Here is a 27,085-nt window from a genome sequence, read left to right as displayed (position 1 = left end):
GTTTTTGTTTCCCTGGAGGGCTGGATTGTGGCTGCAGGGGAGGCAGAGGCCACTGATGGGGGTAACTGAGGATACCCTGAACTTGAAATGATACTGAGAGGACAGAGGATAAGGACTCAGAGTGTGCTCTGTGTCTGAATGAGGCAGAGCTTGCCTGGACTGTAAAGCCAAAGGGTTAAGTAAGGTATGTTCTTTGGCCATATGAGGCTGAGCTTGCCTGGACTGTAAGGCATCAGGTGGTAGGGGAAAAACAGAACTCAAGACGCCTAGTTGCCTATGTAGTAGGTGGTGGAACCTGAGGTAGGATATTGTACATGGTGGAACCTGAGGTTACAGGGTGTGACTGCAGCTGAGCCAAGAGCTTGCAGCCCTAAACAGTGGGCTCTGAGGTGGAGGTCTCAGCAAGACTGTGTCAGGGCACTGCGGGTGCCTGCCACTTTAAGGGCCTGAAGCTAGCAGCCGGCAGATGCCTGATGAAGGCAGCCATTTTGGATCCAGGGCTATCCATATAAACAGGACATTTTGCTGCTGGAGGCCAGGCAAAAACATCACCTGGCTGCAAGGCCACTGGTATCATCCTGAAGGTAAGGGAGGAGCTGTAGGGGATGGATAGGAGACTCCTGGGCATGACCTAAAACTGCACCATGCTGGGAGTGGGTGGCCTGGTGGGATTCTCAGTGGTGCAGGAGCCCCCAAGAAATGCCAGGCCGGTGATCACCCCGGTGAAAGGCAAGTTGGGACGCCTTAACCCAAGCCCTCACCTTCTGGTGGGTAGAAATAACATCTAAGGCTAAGCACAATGACCTGCTGCTCTAGAGGGGGAGTGAGAGGCCCCCTGAGATCCTGGAACACCAGTCATGGTGTGTGCTTTGTAAGATCAAAGGAAGGAGTAGAGGCCAGGTAAGTTCTGGGGAAGTGCCTGAGCCAGTAGAGGAAAGACCCTGGAGGGCCAGGCACACTCCCTGGAGCACTTGATAGTGGGAACTGCACTCCATAAAGGCAAGTAGGAGGGGAAGACCCCACTGAGGGACTCAACTGGTCCATTCTGGGGCCAGGTCCTAAGGGTCAAAGGGCCAGGGGTCCACTGCAAGGGACGCCCATAATAAGCGAAAGAGCTCGGGGTCCCAACTGGGCCTGGGACTGGGCCATGACTTGTGTAAGCTGAAGGTCCCCATGGTTGGAGGCCACAGCTAATAGGGTGAAGGTGAGGGTCCAACCAACTGCTTGAGATGCCATCTGCGAGGCTTGGGCCGCAGTGTAAGGGTGGTATGGAGCCACAGACAACTCCCTATGTGTGAAGAAAAATGGGCAGCCTCCAGCCTTATTTAACAACTTATTCATTTCCAACAAGGTGTGGCAGGCGAGATAGGTGGGCGGCATGCCCAGAAACAGGTGGGAGGCCAATGATGGCTAGCCTGAGTGAAACCCACTTCACCACAGAGTAAAACTGCAATAAAGCTGGGGGGGACCTCAGACCAGACAGGGCCTGCCTCTTCAAAAGCATGCCTTGCATATTTTGCAGCCTCCCCTACTAATTTTGACATCAAGACATAGTGGGTGAGCCTACTGAATAGGAGAGACCAGAGGGTATATAGGCACTAGTAGGCCTCTAGAGGCAAGTACCCTGTAGCAACACTAGTAAACAGCCTACACTGTGTCAACATATTTCTAATGGCTTTGTAATATGAAATTTGAGAATATTTGAAACTTGTCAAATTCTTTATGAATTCTCATGAATCAAACCTCCCAATATCCCTGTGTAGAAATATAGAGAAGTATTGTCAGCCATTTTGGCACCTAGGAAAACTGGGGTAGAGAGCCAGGAAATGAATGTTCTTAAGTGCCATGGGTGGGACCATGGGAAGCAGCCAGTTGAGTTTAACACTGTTTCTTTTAGGCCAAACAAGGAAGAACTCATACAGGACTCATGCAGCTTAAGAAACAAGTGAGTCTCTGTGAAAGGGCACCTTTGGGTGTCTGCCACTTTAAGGGCAGAGGCAGGCAGCTGCTAAGTGCCTGATGAGAGCAGCCATTTTGAGCAAGGCATATACAGGCTGCAGTTTGCTACGGCCAGGGGAGGTAGAAAAATCACCTAGCTGAGCTGCAGCAGGAACAACCGTGGAGATAAGGACAAGAGCTTATGGGGATGGTTTGGAAGTTCCTGGTCCTGGGCATGACCTAAAATTGCACCCTGCCAGGGAAGGGTGGCCTGGTGGGGCTCCTGGTGGTGCAGGAGCCCCTAGGAAATGCCATAATAAAATAATAAAATAATAAAAGGTGAGGAAGGGCACCTTAACCCCAGCTCCCATCTTCTGGTGGGTTTTGGAAGCAGCTGGAGAAGTAGTGGGGGCCAGGTACATTTATGTGTAGGCACCTGGGCCCAGCAGGGATACTAGGTCCTGGAGACCCCAGAGAGCACTGGAGTATGGAAAGCATTGGGAGGCCTTGCACAGAGTAGGACTGAAGTAAGAGTATGCCTGAAGGGCTGTGCATGTGAGGCGGGGGCTGAGTAGGGCTGAAGTCGGAGTATGCCTGAAGGATAGCCCAAGGGGTGCACTGAGTAGGGTTAAATGAAAGTAAGCTTGAAGGACAGTGCAAAGGCCAGCCCCATGAGAAGTTGCGCCTGGTGAGAGGCTTGGGGCAAAATTAGCCGAGGGTTTGGCATAAGGCCAACCCACATAGAGTAGGGGAAATCGCAGGAACTGAAGGTCCTGCATGGCAAGGCCAGTATGAGAGTAGCAAAGCCTGATGGCCCAAGGGGGGCTGCTCAAGGAGGAGCAGGGCAGTGGAGTGTGGCCCGGTAATGGGCAGTATGCTAAAGGGACCCAGTGAGAGAGGGGCAGAGTGGAAGAAGCCTTCTGTGAGAGGGGAGGTGGTGTGAATGTGTGTGTGCGTGGAGCCCAACTTTGGACTCAGTTTGCTCTGGTCTCAGACTGGAAGTGATATTAATCTGGATGCCATCTGCAAGGCATGGGCTGCGGTAGCTCCTCCTGGCATCAGGGCAGTAATGGGCAGTCTCCCACACATACCATCCATATATGGGAACAACAAAGTCATGGCAGGTGGGATTGGGCAGATTGTCCTGTAAAGACAGGTGGGCAGGCTGACATGAGACCTGGCCCCGAGAGTTGCCACTTGTCACAGTCTAAAAAGCCTAAGCAAAATAGTTCCCATGTGTACATCCTGTACATGGCTTTCTTTTTCCCTTCACAGCTGGATGTACTTGAGCAGAGTTGGCCAGTTTCTGAGCTGCAGCCCCCTGCCCACACAACACACTGGCCCGATTACCTCATGCCAGTACCCCGCACCATGCACACCTCACCAAAAGTGCCCCTCCCATGGGTGTCCCCTGCTTTACCATGCCAGCACCCCCATACCACATGGGGTCCCTAGGTCTCCCATGAGTCACCCAGCCACAGGATCCCTCAGTCTTGCAGAGGAAGGGGAGCTCAGATACTCTGGGAGCAGCAGCTGAAGCAGTGGGGGGGGGGGGGGGGGGGGGGGGCGGTGCAGCACTCAGACTGGGAGGCCAGGGATCACATATCTTAATCTATGCCATTGGAAGCCACATGTGGCTTACAGGCTACCAGATGGACAGCCCTGTACTAGAGGATCTTCTCACTTTCAGTACTACCATGTCTACAGGCAGTTCCAGGACTTACTAAGGGTGGGAGTCTACCCCTAATATTATGTGGGATGTGGTGAAGCATAACTGGCACCCCTAGCCAGCAAGGACATCCTGGAGCTAAGCAGGGAGTGGGCACATGATGGGAGGTGCCATGCTGTCCATGCTGACACAGACACGGAGAACCCCAGAGTCTCTCCTGAAATGCTGTAGACACTGCTGTAGGGAGCAGCTGCACAGGGAGCCAGGCTCAGCCAGGGACAGTGGCAGCAGTATGTAGGTTCCTCCTTCCAGTGCCTGTTCCCAGCCAGTGAGTCACTCTTGGTGGGGACAGCAGGAAGCAGGGGCAGGAAGAAGACATATGTCCTCTGCTGCTGCTGTCCCACACCAAGCCTGGCACCTTGTGCAGCTGCAGCCCATGCCACGAGCAGCTCTGGGGGTCTCTTGCACCCAGATCAGCCATGGATAGGAGTGGCGGGAGCAGAAAGGAGGTGCAACCACACCACCACACCCCCTTGGATCCACACCTTACTACATCCCATCAGGTTACACAATGAATAGGGGGTGGCTGTATAGGCATATCTGTGGAATAAAACTTCTATATGTTCTGCAAATTCATATCGAACTATAACGTAGGCAAAAGTTCTTCCCTTTAAAAAATTAATAATAATGTTTTAAAATGAAAAAAGTAAAATTCCAAAGTTGTCCTCAGGTTCAACTTTACTTCTTTTTCCATCTTTTTGTCCCTGGCAGTGGCCTCAGATGCCTTCACAGCTGTAAATGGGAAATATCCATTACATGTCTTTTCTCCACTTCTTGTTCTAATCCCTTCAGGGCAAATGCATAGCTGGATTTTCTCTGGCATTTGGAAACCTGCCTGTGCTTTACTGTAGCCAATATTGGCCAAGTAGGAAAGGCTTGACTTTTTAGACAGCCACTGAGCCTGGTGCAATTTTCAAGCAACCCCATTTAAACAGGGCTAGCAAATCCTTTGTTGTGTTGGACTCTATTTATCTTGTTGCTATAAAAATCAACATTACCTGCAGCCATTGTTTGTTACAAAATGGTATTTAAACTTGTATTCATACATGATGATAGTAACAATACTTTTGTATATGTTAAAGTGCTTTTAATGTGAAGATCCAAAGTCACATTACTAACATCAATTTAGCCTCATAGTTCCACAGTACAGCAGGCAATTATAATTGTATCTATTTTTCAGATTAGGAAAAAAACTGGTACTCAGAGTGCTGACACAACTTGCCCATTCCCCTACAGCAGTGATTCTCAACCAGGGATCAAGATCCTTGCAAGGGTGCCACAGGGTGCTGCACAATGTTAGCACGGTGCAAACGTGATTCACCATTGTGTGCAAACATGATTTTCAAAATAACCCCAGTTTTCACATAGGAATCCACTGTGTTAAAAACATTCTGACCTTTTGTGATCTTCCTGAGCTCCTTGCAACAGAAGATTTACTCTATTATTTTTCAGTAGTCAAGAAATGAGAGAAAACGAAGAGCTATCATTTTCTCAGGTGTGCCTTGTATCTATCGAGGGGTGGTGCCTGAAGTCTAAGAAGGTCGAGAACCACAGCCTATGGAGGTATTAGCAGAGCTAGCAAGAGAATTTAAGAGATCTGAATTCCAATCCTCTACTCTAACCACCACCCACCCACTGTAATTCATAATTACCTGTCTGTGGGAGAATATGTTGGTTTGATTTTCCTTTCAGGAGTTTTCTTTGCATTAGTGTGCATTGAAAGACTGATAGCTCTCTTTTATGTTTTGGCTGTTACATACTATTTTAAGCTGCTTCAACAATGAATAAAAAAAAAGTTATTTCAGCCCTCCCTGTTTATCAGCTGATACCAGATAAATCTTTACAATGAGTGAAGCTATCTATGACTTCTTATATTTGATTTCATAACCTCACAGAGACATCTAGTGGATGACATTGCTAAAGGAAATAGCATGTTCCTCTGATTCCCAGTCAAGAGAAATATTCTGTACTTCTTGAACATGATTGTACCTAATTTCTATTCATGTTGTTATTGAGAATTAGCACATAGTAAGAGATTACTAAACCTGTTTGCAGCCTAAATTATCCTGAGGAAAGGAGACTGGTTAGATTTCTTTCTCAAATTATAGTGTTAGCTGAACTTGTCTGGGATTCCAGTGTTATTCTAACACATTCTAAGTTACCCTTGCTGAATTGGTGCACCACCACCTTTGTGATCTCTTCCAGTGGGATTATGCTCTGCTGTACTGTGAATATAATTGTAGACATTTGATATTTGAAGGAAATTTTGCTTTATAAAACAGCGTATTTCACAACTATTCTCTGATTGTGTGGAAACAGAGAAGAAAGAAAAATGGTTGAAAGACAAAGTGCATGTTTTCAAATGTAAAACAAACTCCTGCTGTTTAAAATCACCTTGGAAGTTGATTTCAGATTCCCATAAAACATTTTCCCTCTTGCCTGGGAAACCTTCAAATTAAATTCTGAATGATCTTTTTCAAACCTGCTGGAGTAACTCTAATGTCTATCAATGCTGCACATGAAAGTCAAGGGAGAGGAGTGATTCATCTCTGTTTCCTTTTTCTCTGCTTTGTACATTAGAGAGCACTTTACATATAGCCTGTAGGTATATGCAAGGGCTTGCGTCATTTCACCCTGTTGTTTGTGCAAACTTTTCAGACTGATAAAGCAAAAAGAAAGTTGTTTTTTTTTTAATTAGGGAAATGTGACTTTAAAACCATAAACGCTGGCTGATTCTAGATGTAAAACCTTTCCACACCTTCAGTCATTGTTTGTGGCACAGACAAGACATGGCTATCCCTGTATGTCATGCTGTGTGATAGAATGTCTACTTGCTGTGTTTCTGCAACTTTTTCAGAGATAGGCCTATAGTGCTCAACCTCCAGCTTGGAGTAGTGTATTGCTCTTTGTCTTACCCCTATCCTTGTCTGGGTTAGCTGGTCTTACCAGGAGTTAAAATTCCCATGGATGTAGCTTTCAGATTCACTGGAACATACCAACAATTGTACCACACCAAGGTGCAGTCCCAGAGAGGGTGAGGGGCAATGTCAATGCCTGAAACTTAAACTTGCTGTTTGACACTAATGGGGTTTTAAAATAATAGTGCCTCTTCACCTTCTTTCCTGTCCAGGTAAGGATTGCAAAAGACATTGAATGTTGGAGAACTGGTTTAGGGGAAATTTGGGTGGGTTTAGCCCTTGTATAAGCATGTGTTGTATGTGATTCCTAGTATTACAGGTTAGGATTCCTGTAAACCTCAGAACTGAGAGGTTGGAAGGAACATGCTCTGGCTCCTGTCAGAGGTGAAAAGGCAAACACTGAAAAGACTCGCACCTGTAGACAGCTCTGATGAGCTATTTACCGATTTGCCTCCATGTATTTTTATAAAGGGTTTGAAATTATATTATATGGAACGTTTCTACACTGTTGATTGGACAGACACTTGGCAGGGATGGTTTAGTCGGGGATGATCCTGTTTTGAGCAGGGGGGCTGGACTAGATTAGTTAATGAGACCTCTTCCAGTCCTACTTTCCTATGATCCTATTCTTGGGACTGATGATACATCTGTGACCTACAGAATGTGAGGAAAATATAACTTAGAAGGTTATACATGGCACAGGGAGTGAGTGACCTTGTGGGTTCAAGTTAGGTAGCTGAGTCCAAGCCAAACGGTGGGACTGAAGAGGACCATCGTGTGCTTAAAAGTCTTTTCTTGCTTGAGGCTTCTAATATTGGGTGTTCCAGCTTGTAGGGCACTAACTAGGTACTTGATAGACCCATATTCACTTCCCTGCTTTACTAATGCCTGTGTGATCTTGGGCAAATAATTGCGTTTCTCTGTTCCTCACATCCCTGTTTTTCAGAAGGGAAAAATGGTACTTCCCTACATCAAATGGTGTTGTAAGAATAAATATATTAAACATTGCTAGAGGCTCAGACTCTGTGGGGGGAAATATAACATTCCTAATAGCCAACTAAGTGCAGTGTCTCTCTAGATGTCAGAGAAAGCCTGGCAATGGCAGATAACAATTTTTCCTCTGGGGACTCTGAAATGCTTTTCTTCTGCTTTAAATGTAAGCTAAAAATGATATTCACTATTAAGTATCTTTTCTATACTTGGAGTCTTGCACTATTTCCATCATAATTTGCCATACTAAGGAGTATGTAACTCATATGCAAATATTGGTATGCTAAGCCTAGGTATGCAATGTCAAATACCTAGGAGTAAATATACTCCAACAGATTTTGTAATGAACTTTCAACACAGGTCTAGGGCTTTCTTCCCAAATTGGTGCAAATGTCTAACTCTTATTTAACAGAGGGGGAAAATAACCTTCTATGTGCATTTGGTACAGCTGCATTGCCAAAGATCTCTAGCAGCTGTCAGGATGTATTCCATACATTGATAATAGGAGGAAGCCATCATTGTGATATATCTTGACTTAAGTGTGACTCTATCCTACCTAACATTGTTAAATACAAGGGAAATATGGTCAAAATGAAATTACCATAGGTGGGTATATGACTAGTTGAAAAACTGTTCTGAGAGTCACTGTCAACAGTTCAATATCAAACTGAAAATGTATTTCAAGTAGGATCCTACAGGGGGCTGTTCCAGATGTAGCTCTAGTAAACATTGTTGTTAACAGCTTGGTTGATGGAATAAAAAGCACAGTTACAACATATGCTGACAAAACCAAGCTGAGAGGGGTTGGAAACAGGATCACAATTCAATATGATCTCAGTAAGCTGGAGAGATGGTCCAAAATCAAGATCACATTCAATAAAGACAAGTATTTAAAATGCTAAAGTTTAGAAGAAGGATCTAAATGTTTCAATATAAAATAGGGAATAGCTAGCTAGGCAACACTAGATCTGGCTATGCAGGTTGGGCCAGCACATGGGACTGGGCCAGTATGTATCTGGATCCAGGCCTCCACTGGAGTTGGGCCAGTGCATGGCTACATCTGAGCAGACAGGATTGAGCTGGTAAGCAGCCATAGGTTCCTCAAGAGGTTGGGATGGTACATGTCCAGATCCATGCACATGGGTTTGGGCCAGCATGCTGGATCACACTCACAAACTGACCCCATGTACCAAACCCATGCAGGATCTAGCCCACAGGCTAATCCCACACCACTCACCTTGCCTGCAGAGCAGGAAAATTGAGCACCACTGGACTAGAAAACAGGATAGATGTGCATCTTTAGACTAACTAAATAAGATATATGTATAGAGCATACGCTTTTGTGAACCCAAGTTCATTTCATGGCATCTAATGAAAAGACAGCATAGAGCAAAGGATAAAGTGGAGTGAGCAATTAGAATACAATAGGTCTGTCCAATGTAGGCAGCAGAAGGGCACTGTAAGCAGGTGATGGCATATACGATGTTGGTAGAGTTTCAGGTGAATGAAATTCAGATGTTATATTTCATGCTATTTGGTCCAGTTATGATGTGGTCTGTATTGATGTGGGGGCAGAGCCAGCATTTGGGTCCATTGCAAAGCCTGGTGCTTTGGTGAGGATGGGGCTTAGGTAGCCTGTTTCTTGAGAGACACTCTTTGAGGTTGGGGGGTCTGTTAACCAGAACTGGTTTGTTTCCCAAAGCTACCTGGAGACAGTTGGCCTTTTCCAGGAGGGGTTGGAGGTCATTAGCGATTTATCTTAGGTATTCAACCTGAGGGCTGCAGATGACAACCACAGGGATTCTGTTGTCCTTGTCCCAGGTTAGGTATTATAGTATGTCTAAGTCTGCCTTTGTTGATTTGCATGGCTACAGTCTTGGTACTATATTGTAATTGGAGGAATCCTTGCTCCAGATCCTTAAGGTGTTCATCCTGGTCGGTGGGATCAGAGCAGAGCTGGTTGTAACATAGAGTTTGGCTGAAGACAATGAATCTAGTAGTGTTCCACTGGACTAGATCATAGTGATTCCAAAGGAAACATTATGTTTTGTTGGATCAGCTTCCATTTTAGAAAATGCCCCAGCTATATATTTACCTCATGTGTGGCCTGGTCCATGCACTGTTTATAAATCAAAGAAAATAACAGGCGCTCCATACAAATGCAATATGTTGTAGAATAATATTTACAGAGAATCTTCTATAGCCAAACAGGAAAGAAGGGACTTCACTAAAATATCCAGTGAATAAAGAATTGTTTAAATGTTATGAATCAGTATTTACAACAGGCTGAAGGATCCATCACTCTCTCCAGCCTGCGGCAGGTCCCTCTGCCCTGCCCTGTTCAGCCCAGCCCAGGCACAGGGGGAAGCCCAAGCCATGGCACATGTGGCCAGTCCTGCTTCCTCCAAATATTTTGCTGCCTGGCATGAAGCACCCCCCTTCATACTCTATCCCTATGCACAGCTCTTGGGCATGCCAGAAGCTATTGTCCGCGGGGCTAGGTAGCATTGCAGTGGGGGGTGGCCCAGCAGCTAGATTTGGCTTTCCAGCAGCCCCTGTGGTAGCAGCTCTTCCTTTGCCAGTATATCTACCACCCCTGTGGGAGCCAGTTCCACTCCCTGGGTCCCCTGGCCCACCTGCCTTGATCCATTGCTGGCGACACTGGGTAGAGCAGGTGGGATGAGGCCAGGTGGGATAGGGCATGTGGGATGGGGGCCATGAGTATGAAGGGAGCAGTATCCAGGCACAGGACAAGTGGGTGGGGACAGGGCCAGGATTATGGGGTGGTGACAGTGCAGGGCTGGGCCTGGGGCAGAACTGTGATCTGCTCCCTGCATGCCCCTGCAATGGGTGCCAGCTCCTCATGCCCTTCCACCCAACAGTTCTCCAAAACTCCTTAAGTGGACCTCCAGCCCAAATAATTGCCCACCCCTGGTTTATTCTCTTCCAGATAGATAAGTATGCCACTTGTCATGGACATGACCTGTAGGACTTTCTGTGGGAAAGAAAGTTTCACATGGAGCTTGTAGCACAGATTCTCTCAAAACCTTCTTCCCATGGCTTAGCACTGACCATACCCATGCTTCACAAAGAAAAGGCCTTGGAAATTCCTCAAGGAGGAGGCAGGGACATTGACTTGGGGGCCCATGCTTCTGCACTGGCTATAGCTTCTGGCAGCTTTGTTCTAGACCATAGAAGCTTCAAAATACAATTCAGCCTGAAGAAGAAAGAAATGATAATAAACAATAAAGCAGAATATCCTTCAAGAATGCTGTGATAGTCAATCACAGCAGGTGATGGCAATGATTTTGTTTGTTGCCTCTCCTTTGTCCTCTAGGGAAACTGAGGAAGGATTGTATTATAATTATCTAGTAGTTAGTACAAAGATTCCTCAGCATTACAGCTAAGCCAACAGAACATAAAACATAACAGCTACCATCTTACCCAGTATCCTGTAACACGTGGTGGCAGAGAGTGAATGCTGAAAGGGAGAATGAACTGGGTATGACCAGGGATTTTTTTTCACTGTTCTTCTCTCACTTGCAACCTCCAGGTCTAAGAAGTTCTGATTCAGAGACTGTACCACTAATTCCCATGCTCAATAGCAACTGATGCACCTTTCCTACAAAAAAATTGTCCAACCCCCGCAAAATAGTGTCTTGCAGGAGAGATTTACAGTCAGTCAATAACTTCCAGCACAGGGCATAACTTCCCTAAAGCACTCAGGCATCCAGTTTAAGGGAAGTAGATATCTACATTTTTATGACTCTGAACCAAAAAAAAATAAGAATAAAGAGCCACTTTATAAGTACAAATGTTAATGTTTATATAATGACATTATATATTTAAAAAATCTTGATGTGAACATACAAATCTTGTGTTAAATCTTCTCAGTCTACATCTATTAACCTTTACCTAGTTCTAACACTAGATGGCAACCTTTAATTTTACAATTATGACTCTCTTCTCCAATAGGGATTGGTCCTGTTCTTTGTTGATACCTCATGTGTCATTGTCTTGTGTCACTAAAACAAAAAGTCCTCTTCACAGAGCCATAAAATGTACATTTAGCAACATGGAGAGTATGAAGGTAGAGTTGCCCAGGTATTTTTCCACAAACAGGTTTTTTTTGTTGGAAAATGAAATCTTGTCAAATCCAAAAATGTTGTGGGAATGTACCCAATTCAAAAATACTTTAGTTGAGAAATGGCTTTGTATGTCCTTGGTGGTATTTGTTCTCACTGATTTTATCAATGTTATATTTATTTATTTATACAGGTCCAAGGTAGAATTTGCTTGTCCTTTAATTATTTATACAAAGTGGAACAGCTCCAACAGGAGTTATCAGCTATCCTGGGGTTTGTCTTGATCAACAGACTGACAGATAAGGCACTCATTTGGGATGCGGGGAGCCAGTGTTGATGCCTCATCTAAATCAGACAAAATCTGGACTGAAATCTAGGTCTGTGATATTTTATGTTAATGCCCTGTTCACCAAACTATTGACTGCTCTGGGATGGGCCACTCTTATCTTGGATTTTCCCCCTTCACAATAAATTTTAGAGCTCCAGTTGTGGAATGGGAATATTTTTTAAATCTTAAAAATTTTCATGGCTCAAGAAAATGTTTTCCCGCCCAGCCCTACCTGAGAATCTTTACCCAATAAGTGAAGGAAATGAAGAAAGTGAGTCAAGTAATCATGATTGCTTCTTTTTGGAAGTTTTATCAATCCCAGAGAAACCAAATACCTGTTACAGATTAAAATTGTGTCAGCGACACTTGCCCAGCAAATTTCCTCAGGTCATGCATGCTGACACTGTCAATGTGTCATGAAACGGCTGCCCCTGGGATGGCCATGATGTCCCTAGGGTATCATGACTATGCCAGCTCCGCCCTATGGAGGCCTACTAATCTTACCTGCCACGTCTTGCTGTTATAAATGATAGATTGGGAGGCTGCCCTCATGTGGCTGCTTGGTCACAGTTCTGACAGTCTCTTCTAAACCCTGTGGGTAGCCAGACCCCTTTATGGGTTCCCACATGCAGGAGGTGCCTTACAATACCCCCAAGCCTTATGGGCTAGATGCATGGCTCTAAAACCACCCCTTTACCATGCCCCAAGGCATGGTAGATGTTATGCAGATGTTGTCTTCTTGTGTTGAGGCCTCAGCTTAGCCCAGCCTCAATACCTACGCCTTCTGGTGCTGGGGTCTGCTCTCCCCTTTGTCACTGTGCCCTCTCTGGCACTGGGGTCCCCACACTGTAGTGGGCCTCCACAATGAGGCCTCCTCCTTCCCCAATAGCCTCAGCCCGATTCAGCGGTCTATCAACAGTAACCAAAATATGAGGCCCTGGGCTATAACATAATATAAGCAGTTCAGGGAGTGCTCTGTCCCTTTGAAAGAGTCACACTTGCCCCTTGCACTAAGTGCCTTGTAGGCCAAGGTACCTGGTGAGCTCCTGGAGCCCCTTAATCCTACCAGAAGCAGAACAGGCAGTGAAGCATCTCTAGTTAGCTTCCTCTCTAAGAGCTCCTCCTCCCCGCCCCCCGCCCCCCGGCTGCTGACAGAGAACTGACCCTCTAGTCTCAGCCCTGGGGTATATGTGCCCAGGGCCCTGCCTCTTCCAGTCAGCTGACCAGGTGCAGGTGCAGGCTAATTCCCTCATTAGCCTGCTGCCACAGTAACCTGCAGGTGTGGGGTTCCTGCCTGACTGCTAGAGCCCTCACCCTAGGCAATTTCTGCCCTTAAAGGAGTAGGCATCACTGCAACACAATGTTACATACATCATAGTTTCACATGTAATATTGTATTATGCTCCATCCACATCTAAGTACTATGCTCCTCAGCTCAGGAATGCACTACTACACTGTTTCTCACAATCTGAATTTCCAAACTAACCCAAAAGCCCATGTCTTTTAATATATTGCTTCTGACACTGGCCACTATTGTAATCTTCAGTTGAAAGTATGCCTCATTTCCCCCATGAATATAGTTGACTGCAATGCATTGTTACCAGAATGAGTGTTTCCATATCTCAGCTGATGATCATTTTATGTCTTGAAGAATGGCAATTGATAGCCTTTGTATTTTTAGCTCACTAGCAAAATTGCAGGTGCACTTCTCAATAATACAGCTATTTAAGCCTTTTTAAAGTATTACTTAGCAATTTGCTCCAATAATACCTTGTCAGTGTTCTCTGCAGGTTAATTACATTCTGCACAAAAGGAGTCTTTGCTTTCATTAATATGTTGTCCTTTTTAATTTTATCAAGTGAATGGCAAAAAGGAGGTAGGAAGGTGGATCTTCTATATATTATTGATTTTAATATCTTTCTCAGTTTTTTTTATTTTAAGACTATCTAGACATAGAGCTATACTCCTTAGCTGAAGTGAATCAGAGCAGTTCCATTGAGATTGATGGAAATCTGGCATCTTAAGCTACCTGGTGCTCTTATTAATGTTGCCCTCTAAATTGTTTGGCATGCTGGCTTCGTGCATCTGGTATTAAATCCAGATCTAGCTCCAAAACTTGCAAATTAGATCCATATCTGACTCAAGTATGACACAGGGCAAATGGCTCCTGAAAATAAGAGCAATATTTCTAGATGTCTGACTACCACAAACATTTTTAGTTCACAGCCCTCACATCTTGATTGCTTTGGGCAATGGGGATTGAAAGTAACCCCTAGATCCCTTAGATGAGACTGCCCAGGTTTTCCACGTCTTAGTCAATAGTATGATTGAGCTCAGCATGCACCAGCTTATTAACGGTTGGTGAAGACTATTAATTGTACTTTGACATGAATTTTGGAGTTCAAAATTACTTTGTTTATTCATTTGATGAGTGTAATACAATAAGGAAAAAATTAATTTGTACTAAGGTAGGGTCTGACAGCTCTTTACTTGAGGTCAGTGATTTTCAACAAGGGTGCCATGAAATCCTTTAAAGGGTGCCACAGAGTGTCATGGAATAGTTAGCAATAATTCAAAAAATAAACCCAGAGATTTCAAATGGGAATCCATCATGTAAAAAACATTCTGACCTATTCTGGTCTTTCTGAATTCTTTGTAACAAAAGAATTGCTCTATTTATTTCCCATAATCAAGAAATGAGTGACAGCTAAGAGCTGGCATTTTCCAAAGGATGCCTTGAGTGTAACAAGGGGTGCCTACGGTCTAAAAAAATTCAAGAACCAGTGCTCTAGGTCATGCACAGACACATAGAAAGAAAGAGACTCTGTTCTGAGGATAGTGCATTTTTAAAAAATACACAAGGGAGTATAACAAACAACATAAAGGAAAAGGGGAGTAGTAATACTCTAAGTGAATAGATAAAAATAATGGGAGTGAGGATGTAAAGGGAACAGTGCAGAAGGGAAAACCCACCACAGAAAGAGGACTAGGACATTGTGGGAAAAACCTAATGTAAGGAGAATGAAAAGAAAGTGAATGATGGATGTTCCCTGCACTTGATATATAGAAAACAAAGGGGATCCTCATTATCAGAATCTCATAGACAGGAAAGGGAGAATTCATAAAGAACAATAATAATTAAATAATTGGAAAAACTGACTCACAATGAGTAAAGATTGACATGTACATTATTTGGCTAGATGACCGATAAGTGAGATAGGATTATAGCCTACAAATATTTGAATGATGGAAACATCAAGCCTCAAACTCTTCTGTCTATTTGTACAAGTAGGATGAGCCGGAGTGGAGAGGGTAGACAAAAGGAGCTATGGTTTTTTGGCATGTGTCCCCACTGTCTGAGCCTATGTTAGCTCATCTTGAAGCTTACCATACAATTAGGGATGTGAGGTTGAGGAGGGGAAATGCTGGGGCAGGAGAGCATGACACCAGAGGACCTTTGAGCTCTAGTTAGGAGAATTCACATGACACCAAGCCCTTCAGTCCCGCCTGGGGATTGACCTTCAGCAGTAGGCTTATTCATAGATTCATAGATATCAGGGTTGGAAGGGACCTCAGCTGATCATCGAGTCCTACCCCCTGCCCTGGGCAGGAAAGAGCACCGGGTTCAGATGACCCCAGCTAGCTTGTCCAGTCTCCTCTTAAAGACCTCCAAGGTAGGGGAGAATGCCACCTCCCTTGGAAGCCCATTCCAGATTCCCGGATTGATGTCGACCTGTTCACCACTACTTTTTGGGTGTGTTCCATTAGCCAATTTGCAGCCCAACTGACCGTGTAATCATCTAGCCACTCAGTTTATTTATGAGAATAGGATGAGATACTGTATCAAAAGCTTTCTTAAAATCCAGGTAGATGACATCTACCTTGTCCCCTGCATCTAAGCATTTTGTGACCTGGTCATAAAAAGAAGCAAGGTTAGTTAGGCAGGATCCACCTACTATGAACTGATGCTGGTTGCCCTTCAGCTCTGTTTTTCCTGCTGGACTCCCACAAATGTGATCCTTAATTTTTTCAAAGGTTTTCCTAAGGATAAAGGTAAGAGTACCTGGCCTATAGTTACCCAGATCCTCCTTACTCTCCTTTTTGAAAATAGGGACCACATTGACCCTTTTCCAATCCTTTAGGACCTGTCACGCGCACCATGAGTGCTTGAGCAACTGTGCCAGTGGTTCTGCTATGACACTGACCAATTCCTTTAGCACCCTTGGATGAAGATCATCTGGGCCTGCTGACTTAAATACATCCAGGCCCTCCAAGTGTTCTTTCACTAAGTCAGCACTAACAGTTGGTGGGCTGGTTTCCCTCCCGTGCTCATCTATAATCCAATTGGGAGATTTGTCCTGATCCATGTTCAGGAATATGGAAGCAAAAAACTCATCAAAGAGCTCAGCTTTGTCCCTCCTATCTGTCATCAATTGCCTTAGTCTGCCCTGTAGAGGTCCTATGTTACCCTGAACCTTCTTTTTGCTCCCTATATACCTGTAGAAGGACTTTTTGTTGTCTTTAATTTTTGTCGCCAGCCTAAGTTCCATTGCAGCTTTGACTTTTCTACCTGACTCCCTGCAAGTGCAAGCCAAGTAGGTGTACTCCTTGATAGTTACCCCACTTCTTCCACACCATGTACACTTTTTTTTTTTGCCTCTAGGCTTTCCTGGATTTCCCTGTTCCACCAAGAGGGTTTCTTGGCCCCTTTGCCCCCTTTGCTGCACAATGGGATTGTCCCCTTCTGTGCCCGAAGGATCATTCCCTTTAGGAATGACCACCCTTCCTGGACTCCCATCTTACCAGTGCACCTGATCATCTGTGCCTCACTAACTAATCTCCTGAGCACATTGAAGTTTACCTTTCTGAAATCTAGCATTTCTGCCCTACTGGTTATCTTCCCTACCCTTTGCCAGATAGTAAATTCAATCAGTTGATGGTCACTATCCCCCTAGGTCATAGTTTCTCAACCTGGGGTACATGTACCCCTGGGGGTATGCAAGACACAGGCAGGGGTACGTGGGTATCCCAACACTCTCTCTCTCATCCCCTTTTCCTCTCAGAACTATGGAAAAAAATTTGGTGCACAAATTCCCCAGTAATAATTTGGTTCAGCCAATAAATAAATTCCCCAGTAATAATGTGGTTCAGCTCTCCTAGGTTTGGGCAACATCACCTATAGCTTAGGTACATACTTGAGTTGTGCACCCCTGGTGTTAAAGGTGGCAACCCTATCCACACCAGATCAGATATCTGTCATATCACGGCCTTATATACACAACCCTTCTTCCAACATATAGCACACATCAGTCTGTAAATATAAAATCCCCTGGAAAATTGAGTGTTAGGGTACTTATTAAAATGTTCAGAACTGAGGGGGTACTTGCTACTTAAAAAGTTGAGAAACACTGCTGTAGGTTACCTTGTATCTGCAAATCCCCCACCAGGTCATCCCCTGTAGACAACACCAAGTCCAGTAAGGCATTTCCCCTAGTGGGACTGTATACCTCTAGCATTAGGTGAAGGACCTTTATGCAGGTTAAAAACCTATGTGAACAGTTAGACCTGGCTGCTTGATCCTCCCAGCAGATGTCAGGGTAGTTTAGGTCACCCATGACAACCATGTCCCTTGACTATCCAGCCTCTGAGAGCTGCCTTGAGAATTCTAGGTCTAGCCTATCCTCCTGGTGTGGCGGGCTGTAGTAGACCTCCACTACCAAGTCCTTTTCCCCCCAGCCTGCTTGTGTTCTGACCCACAGTACCTCAATTTGCCTCTCCTCTGGTTCCATCTTGATTATAGAAGATGTATATTGCTCCTTAACGCAGAGAGCAACACCCCATTTCCCCCTCCTACTCTATCCTGTCTGTACAGTCTATATCCCTTAATTCCTATTGCCCAATTGTGGGTAAGGTCCCACCAGGTTTCATTTAGCCCAACCAAGTCAAAATTTTTGTTTGTAAGCAGGAATGTGAGTTCCTCCTGCTTGTTCCCCATACTCCTAGCATTAGTATAGGGACACTTAAGCCCCCCAATGGGTGCCCTTGGTGCCCCCCTGTCCTGATGTCTATTGGGTCCTTTAGTACTTACGTGGACTGTTCCAACACATGGCTCATGATTCGTTGATCCTAGGTTCTCTCTGGCCTTTGCACCCTCATCCCCCGACGAACCTAGTTTAAAGCCCTGTGTAGGAGATCAGCCAACCTGTAAGTGAACAGACTCTTACCTTTTGAAGTGAGATAAAGGCCATCATGCCTCAGGATGCCCTTTTTGTGGAAGTGTGGATCGTGGTCTAAGAAGCCAAAACCTGCGCAATGGCACCAACTCCAGAACTGCAGGTTGACTTCTCTGATGCAGTTGCCTTGATGCTGGCCACGACTGCTGACTGGGAGGATTGACAAGAAGACCACCTGTGCCTCCAACTTGTTATTTTGAATCCCCAACAGTCCATTCTCCATGAACAACAAAAAATGTGGACAGGATATCTGCTCCTCACTGTTTCCCAGTGCAAGCCCTTCAGTCTCCAGCCCAGAGCTCCTTCCACATGTAGCAAAACCCCCAGTTTTTCTTTTTTATTATTATTTTAAAATACATTCCCTCCCTTTCCCCAACCATTTCTGACTTCCTCTCTGCCCTCTCTATCCCTTATAAGTGAGTACAATTAGTACTAGGTAAGCTAAGCTAAGTTCTTGTAAGCTATTATTGTAATAAACCCCTTTTTATATTGTAAATAGTGTTCTGTTATGTTTGTATTGATTTTAACTGTTTATATTGTATTATATTGTATTCTTATAATTTTTGCATTGATTTTTTATTGTTTCATATTAATATTGTATGGTTTATGCCTGTGTCTGCAAAGTAATGTCAAATAATGTCAAATTTCCATTTTGTATGTCAAGCGTCCATCTTGTGTCCCCTGCCCTATACAACATGTTGCAATTGTGACTCATACCTACCCCTCCTATGTAAACTGGTCCATGAATGAATGGGGAGGAATGAGGGTGCTTGAGAGACAATGGCAGTGTGTCTAAAAATAGCTCCCTCTGAATGACCGAACTATCAACTCAATGACCCAACCATCACCCTGCATTGGCTTCCTGGCTCAAGATTTGGAAGACAAAGACTGCTGCAGAAACCAGCCAACCCACCATTACAGACATCTGAAACTGCATGTCCTAGCCTGGAGTATGCATGCTCAGTACACCAAGGGCTGACCCTTTCCTGGGAATGCCCTTGCCACTAGGGTCATAGTAGGTCTGCCCCTATAAAAGTGGGCAATGAAGACAGACCCAGTGGGATGCCCTCTCCATCTGGACCAGCACCAAGCCACACCACCTATTCACCCAGAGGCCCTGCTGGTGACCCCCTCTGGACAACACCTTGCTGAAGAAGACCCTGACTGGCCATTGAGGATCAGCTCACAGCGCAGGATAGGATAGGTAGCTATCACCCACCTTCCTTCCCCAGGCAAAGGGCCTGGACTCTGTCCCTACACACCTTAACTTCAATCCCTCCACCAAGCCTTTTTATCTCCTACTACCATTGTGTGGGTGTGTATGTGAGTGCTTGTGTATGTGTAGGAACCAATAACTTTGTGGGGCTGTGTAGTGTGTTGTCTGTTTAATAAACCTGTTATTTTGAAACCCCGAGTTGGGTTTTGTCTTACTGACCTCCCAGCCCTACTCTGCCCATCTGATCTTCCTCCCGTGTCTGTCTGTCTCTCTGTCTCTCTGTCTCATCTCAGCTCCCTCTCTGTGCCTCCCAGCTATCCGCTCACCAAACCCTGGACTTGCCTCCCAAGTAACCCCAGGGGACAGTGACCTTAATAACCCCAGGGGTCACTTTAACCTTAAATAACTCTATTCTCAGGTGAACCCAAGTAACCCCAGGGCACATTAACCCTAAGTAACCCCAAGCTCCAGTGACCTCAAGTGACTCAGGGGCCACTTGACCTTAAGTACCCCGAGCACACACACACACACCACACCACCCACATTAGGAAGTCACCTATGTGTATGTGTAGGTGTGTGCTGTGTGTGTGAACTAGCAAATATATATATATCGTTGTGTGTATGATATACAAATTAGTGATCCGTGTATGTGTACTGAGTGTGTGGGTATTGACAACTGATTTTTGTTTCATTTTTGGTGTGCATAGTGTGTACATGCTTGAATTGGTGATAGGTGTGCTTGTGTTTAGACTGGTAATCTTGGATGTGTATGTGGCTGAGTTGGTAGTGTGTGTGTATGCGCCTGGGATGTGTACATGTGCCTGGGTGTGTGTATGTGCTGGGGTGAGTGTGCACGTGCCTAATTGATTTTTGTGTGTATATGTGCAATTGTGGCACACTCTCCCATCTAACAGCACAATTTTGAGATCCTGAGAGTTGGCCTGGCCCCACAGGAGAACACATTCATTCCTGTCATTCTCTTATTACAGTTTTCTGAGGACTCCAGCTGATCAGCAGTGGGATCCTCTGGCTTTCCAGTGTCCCGGTCTCCTGCAGGTGAGTTTAGTTACATTAATTGACAGGAGTTCCTGGTAGAGCTGGGAACTTGGGGCTTCCATGTCTCAAGCAAGTCACTGGAACTCCCCAAGTCTCTGCTTGGGTTTTCCAAAGCCAGGCATCACATACAACTCCTCAGGGATCCTGCCTGCCTACCATGTGCAGCTGGTTCAGAGTCAGAGCATACAGCATGCCAGTGGTGCCAGCAGCAGTGGGGACCAGTTCTGGCTCCTGACCACGTAAGGCTGGGGGAGGGTGTGAGCAAAGCTATTTTCACCCTGCTACACCATCATTGAGCCATGGTAGAAATCATACTCAACTTGAGGGATTGCCAGTGAAGATAACTAAAAAAGTTGAATCAAAATGGCTATGAGGGCATTTTCTGAGGCTGAAATATATCACTTTGATTTTTTTCAACATGAATCCTGTGGAAAACAATTAAATAAAATATTTCAACATGTTTGATACAAAATGTTTTAAGGTATGTTATACATACGACACAGAGCATTTTGTTTCAATATTTTAGAAATGAAATTTTATCTGGAATTTATTTTGAGGGGAAAAATTAATTGTTCTTTTTTGTCCAGATTCAGAATGAAAAAACACTTTGAATCCATGATGTTTTTCAGGAAGTAAACTGTCCCTTTTTTTTTTGGTCAGCTCTGCTTGGGCTCCCCAAAAGGGAATTTGATTTTTCATAATTGCAGACCATCATGTTTCCTTAACGTGTCTCAGGCTGGATACCCCAAAAAATGGGACAGCTAAAATTACTAGCTGTTCAAAATCTTGGTCTGTGTTTAGATCACTGTCAACAGAGCTAGAGGTATAATTAAAATTAGCTTTGAAACTTTATGAGAACCATAATTATGTGTACATAGAATGCATGGAATGTATCTTTGACCTGAAAAATTACTTTAAGTCAATAAATAAAACTCTTTGCAATTTTATCTAATTATTTAATTTTAAATGTGTCTGTAATGAGCCTATGAGAAAGTAATGTCATTACACCTCCTTATGAATTATTGTGCCAAGCACTGTAGGACATTATTTCCTTTCCAAAACAGAACATTTACTATTATCTTCTCTATTTTTCCCCAGTTAGGAGTCACATACATAGCAGTGAATATCTAATTCCGATCTCACACTAGTAAAAATCAGGAGTTAATCCAGGGAACAAGTAGCATTACAAGGTGAGAAAACTGTTGTGAGATCAAAGTTAAGCCCTCTGTATCTGGGAAGTCTCATTAAGCTGCATATATTTGGCCATTTTCTTGGAGAGAGAGACAGATTTTCACATGCTTATTTTAAGCAATTTGTTAAAGAAACCCAAGTAGAGAAGACAAAGTTTAGAACAAGATGTTTCTAATTCCAGTTGTTTTGAGCAATAACTTAAGATTCAGTACAAAACAAACCATACATAAATAGTAGGAAACAGTCTGCATCTTGTTGCCATGACAATGGCCTACTTATGGCACATTAAGCTGATTCATGTCTTTTCTCACCTCACTGTTAATAAATTATGGGTGGCTGATGAGAATCAAGCCAGCTGGAAGAGTCTGTGAATACAAGTAGCAAATTAATTTGTCACCTCATCCTGGTGTCCTTTTGGGAAATCTATCCTCTGCCTAGAAAATAATATCTTAAGGTTTGTAAAATAAATAACTGGTTTGTCATTGTTGGCCTTTTATTACAGACACATCCCAGCCTGTACCGGAAAGAAAGGACCTGAGCCTGTTCCCAGTGGAGCCAGCAGCACAGCCTCCCTTTGACTCCAGTGGATAATGGATCTGGGAAAAGTGCCTCACGCTAACTTTGGCTTCTTCCCTGCACTTACAGGGACAGCAGGGATACTGTACATCCACATAATATTTCTCTGTTTACTTAGCATAATACTTCCATGACTTAGTGTCAGCAATTTCTTTCTTTTATCCTAAATCAGGGGACTGGGGTGGCCTTCACGGTCTAATATGCCTCTCTCATATCTATCTAAATAATTCTAGATGAAAACTTGGGAGAGCTAGAATATATTGGTTAATAGAGTAAATTATGTCAGCAACTCTATGTGCACAAAGGGCTAAATGATCAAGTATTCCTGTAATTTCAAGGTACTATATAGAGTCGATACTTTGTGCTCATGATTTTTTACTAAAATTTACCTGATTACTAATTACTTTGGTTCCTCCTATGAATTATGAATGAATGTTATGGGATTATTGCATTGAGAGATTCCTTGGGTTTCTAAAAACACGTAAGAAACTGCAAGATTGGGTGTTTCAAGAATGCAGTGATCTTCTGTTCTAAACTCCTCAAACAAGCCTTACAGTGGGCATCATCCTTGGGAAAACAGGATTAGCTGCCCCTCTGCTGCGTTTATCTTCCTGCATGTATGCTTTCTCTTTCTCAGTCTCTGTATGATTAATTATAAGAATTTATTATCTAAGATGGAGTCACAAATGGTAAAGCCCTTCTTTCTTTGCCTGCACATCATGTACAGGAAGAGTGCATCTCCAGTCTGTGTCAATGTGTTTCTGAAATACTGGCCAGGCGAAGGGTTGTAGAGTTCAAGAGCTGGAACTTGAGCAAGGCTGGGTGGTGGTATGGGAAAGTGCCAGTACAATCTCTCCTCTCAAATTTTTCCATCTAGAAATGTTACAGTTTGTATTAATTAAATTAATTAAAGTTGGGTCTTTTCTATCACTGGTGCCATACAGTTAGTGATGCAGCCACTCATGGTAAAGCAACTGCTGGGGCCGTGCTACCATGGGGTGAAACAGCTAGTGGTACTGGAAGATATCTGTATAAATAGCTCCTGTCTCAGTATAGATGAATTCACTTCCCCATGGGACCCAAGAGCCACATGGGTAGAAGGGAGCACAACTGGTAAATTCCACAACTGCCTATATCTCACTCAAGGCAATGGTTAAAGGAGTGCCCTGTAATTTGAAACTTCACAAGTTTTCTTCCTTGTTCTTTTTGCTCCCTCTAGGTTCTTCCATGGATTTTTTAGCAGGGCAGAGGGAGGGAGGAAGAAAAAAGGCTTCTAGCTAGTGGATGGCTTTACAGCATAGATCACCTTGCAATGTTCCCTGGCTGTTTCAGTAAATAGTAGACAGAAGCCATTAAAGGCAAAGAAAAAAACATCAGTGTACTCCACAGTAGCACTTAACACAATGATTTCTGAGTTAGCAATAAAAGCTCATTTTAAAGAAAGCATTTTAAATGTCTCATTTTAAATTGGTGTCTATAAAACTACTGTGTTTTTGCATTATCCTGGTTATTTTAGTCCATGTGCACTGCAATGATTTCCCCCCATTTTAAATGTAATTATCACTGTAAATAAGAGTGAACCAATACTATACTTTAAAATGGTAAGCTCAGCTTCTCAGCTGTTGTAAGTTGGCACCACTCCATTTTCTTCAAGAGAGCTTTGAAGATTTACACCAGCGGAGGATCAGACTTGTGCAGGGTGGTTTTCTTGCTTGCTTGCTTACTTGCTTTTGTTTTTAAGGGAAAGACATGGAAATCATATAATTATAAGTCTGAACCCAAGCAGGAAAATGTGCATGCCAGGTCTTTGCAGACTATACGAGACATGTACCACCCCTTAGTAGTAATGAAACTGAAAATTAACCTAGAGTGTTTGTGCTACTAGAAACCAGGGAAAGAAAACAAGTTGCTGCCATCATCATCTAGGCAGAAGTAATAAGACTAGAAATTCCAAAGATCCACTATTAAGAAAACTAAGGAAGCGAAGACGAGCAGCATTGCACTGGTCATTGACTGCTACTAGTAATTCATCCAACACAAGCAGTAAGGCTATTGGAAAATGACAATGGTGCCAAAACACAGTTAATAATAATAATCTTTACTTTTCATGATACTAATTCTTCTGAGGGCCTCTTTTTCTCCTATTCAAAATAACAGCATCTTTATTGTCCAGTGAAGTTGATTACTTCTTTCTGTTTAAGGGATTTGGCATTACCCTGATCTTGCATTTATCCCACTTGTTAAGAAGCAGGTAGTGCTAGTAAGCATTTGATAGCTTTCTTCCATTAGCGTTCTGCCATCCCACTCCTACACTGGAGGGGCTTTGCCATTGTCCTCAATAATCATAGAAAATGAGGGCTGGAAGGGACCTCAGGAGATCATCTGGTCCAACCTCCTGCTCCTCCACTACATCATTCCAGCTAAGGCTGAGCCTGAAAAACCTCTAAGGATGGAGATTCCACAATCTCTCTGGGTAACCCATTCCAGTGGTTTACTACCCCCTATTGAGAAAGTTTTTCCAAATACCTAACCTAAACTTCCCTTCCCACAACTAGAACTGTTGCTCCTTGTTCTGCCATCTGCCATCACTGAGAACAGTCTAACTGCATCCTCTTTGGAGCCACCCTTCAGGTAGTTGAAGTTTGGTATTAAATCTCCCCTCAGTCTTCTCCTCCCCAGACTAAATAAGCCCAGTTCCCTCAGTTTCTCCCCAGAAGTCACATTCTTCAGTCCCTTAACTATTTTTGTTGCCCGCTTCTGGATTATCTCCAATTTGTCTACATCGTTTCTGTAGTTGGGGGGTGGCAAAACTGGACACAGTATTCCAGGTGTGGCCTTATCAGTGGTGAAGAGAGGGGAAGAATCACTCCCTTTGGTTTGCCAGCAACACTCTTACTAATGTCCCAGTCTGCTGTTAGCCTTCTTCACAGCAAGGATGCCCTGTTATCTCATATTCCATCTGTTGTTCACTGCAACCCCCCCAGTGTTTCTGCAGTGTTACTGCTTAGCTAGTCTGTTCCCAGTCTATATAGGTGCATGGGATTGTTCTGTTTTTAGGGCAGGACCTTGCACTAGTCCTTATTTAACTTCATGAGATTTCTTTTGCTACCGTCCTGCAATTTGTCTAGGTCTCTGTAAATTCTAGCTCTCTCCTCCAGCATATCTACTGTTCCCCCCATCTTAGTGTCATCTGCAAACTTGCTGACAGTGCATTACATCCCATCTTCCAGATCACTGATGAAGCTGTTGAACAAAACCAGCTCCAGGACCAATCCCTGGGGCACTCCACTTGATGCCAGCTGCCAACTACACATTGAGGGCACAGAGAAAAGTAGCAATAGAAAGAGGAGAACTGTAGTCATGACCAAACACAACTGCACAGTGGCAGAACACTTCAAAAACGGCTGATCAAGTGAAAATCTGAACTCTTATTGCATGGGGGGGGGTCAGATGAAGATATTTCAAAACAAAGCATCTTCCGTAACTTCCGTCTGCGCTGCCTGTGAGTCTTGAGCTGTTTTCAGAATGGGAGGGGTGAAGGGGAGTGGAGGGAGTTCAGGTTTTCAGGCAGTGGGGTTTTTTCACCGGAGGGTGGGGTGAGTATAGTGGCATCTAATCCAGCCACCCCACCCTCCAGCACTGGCTGGGGAACCCCTAGAACCAGCTCCTTCTGCTCCCTTTTCCCTCTCTCATTCTGAAACAGGGACAAGCTGGGAGAGAGAAAGGGCTGTTGTTAGGGGAAACCAGCTTCAGGTTGGCAGCCAGCATTTAGATTCCCCTTTCTGCTGCAACCAACAGTGAACTTCTGTTTGGTTCAGGGGATCATTTTAACTCAGAGCACTTCCTGCAAAGCAGTCTCAGTTACAGCAAGGAGCTGCACTTCTGGCTGAGCCCTGAGTCATTGATTACTGCCCTTTGAGCCCAATGACCCAGCCAGTTTTCTATCCACCTTACAGTCCGTTCATCCAACCTGTACTTCCCTAGCTTGCTTGTAAGAACGTTGCGGGGAGGCTGTAGCAAAAGACTTGCTAAAGTCAAGGTATACTGAAAGAGGCAGACAAGCTCTTCAATTTCACTTCATTCCTCTAAGGAAATGTCAAACATTTTCTATTGCTTGGATCCTTCCTCTCTGGTAATGTTAACAGTTAATGATAGTAGAAAAGAATACAGTGCCCAACTTTTATTGCTGTGATGAGCAACAATATCTCAACAATATCTCAATAAAAATTTTGCAGTGGATAGTGGCTGCTACATCTCAGCTATTTTCATTAAAAAAGTCAGGATAGTAACTGTCTTATGGCAGACAGGTTTAGCTAAGCATTGCCCATCTGTTTAATGTTAAGTATGGAACACAAACAGAGTCTCAAGTAATTAAAAGATTACATTAGCTGCAGGTCAGCCACAAACTCTTTTGATTTTTCTTCAGACACACAGATGTATGATGTTTGCTACTACTTTGTGGTTTTTTAGGTAAGTAGCCAAGGCTAACAATTCCTTTTTTTTTTAAAACAATTCCTCCATGTGTTTTTTTAGGTAAGTAGCCAAGGCTAACCATTCTTTTTTTTTTAAACAGTTCCTCCATGTTCATGGTACAGAGCTGAAGAATGGCTTCAATAACTTCAGGGCAATCTTCACTGAGGTGTACATACGATGTTGTTTTGTAACACGTTCAGGAACTCTCAAAGCAAAACCATCAGTTGCTTGCTGCCAGCTCATGGTGGAAATCATCATTATGCTTTGAAGTGAAATAAAAATGGCTTTCTGATTTCACATGTGGCATTACGAACAAGTGCAGTAGAGAACACTCTACCATCTTGAGACTTTT

The sequence above is a fragment of the Crocodylus porosus genome, unplaced genomic scaffold (genome assembly GCF_001723895.1).
Source record: "Crocodylus porosus isolate Cpor-Errol unplaced genomic scaffold, CroPor_comp1, whole genome shotgun sequence".
Classification (NCBI taxonomy): domain Eukaryota; kingdom Metazoa; phylum Chordata; order Crocodylia; family Crocodylidae; genus Crocodylus; species Crocodylus porosus.
Note: the sequence above shows the minus strand (reverse complement) of the source record.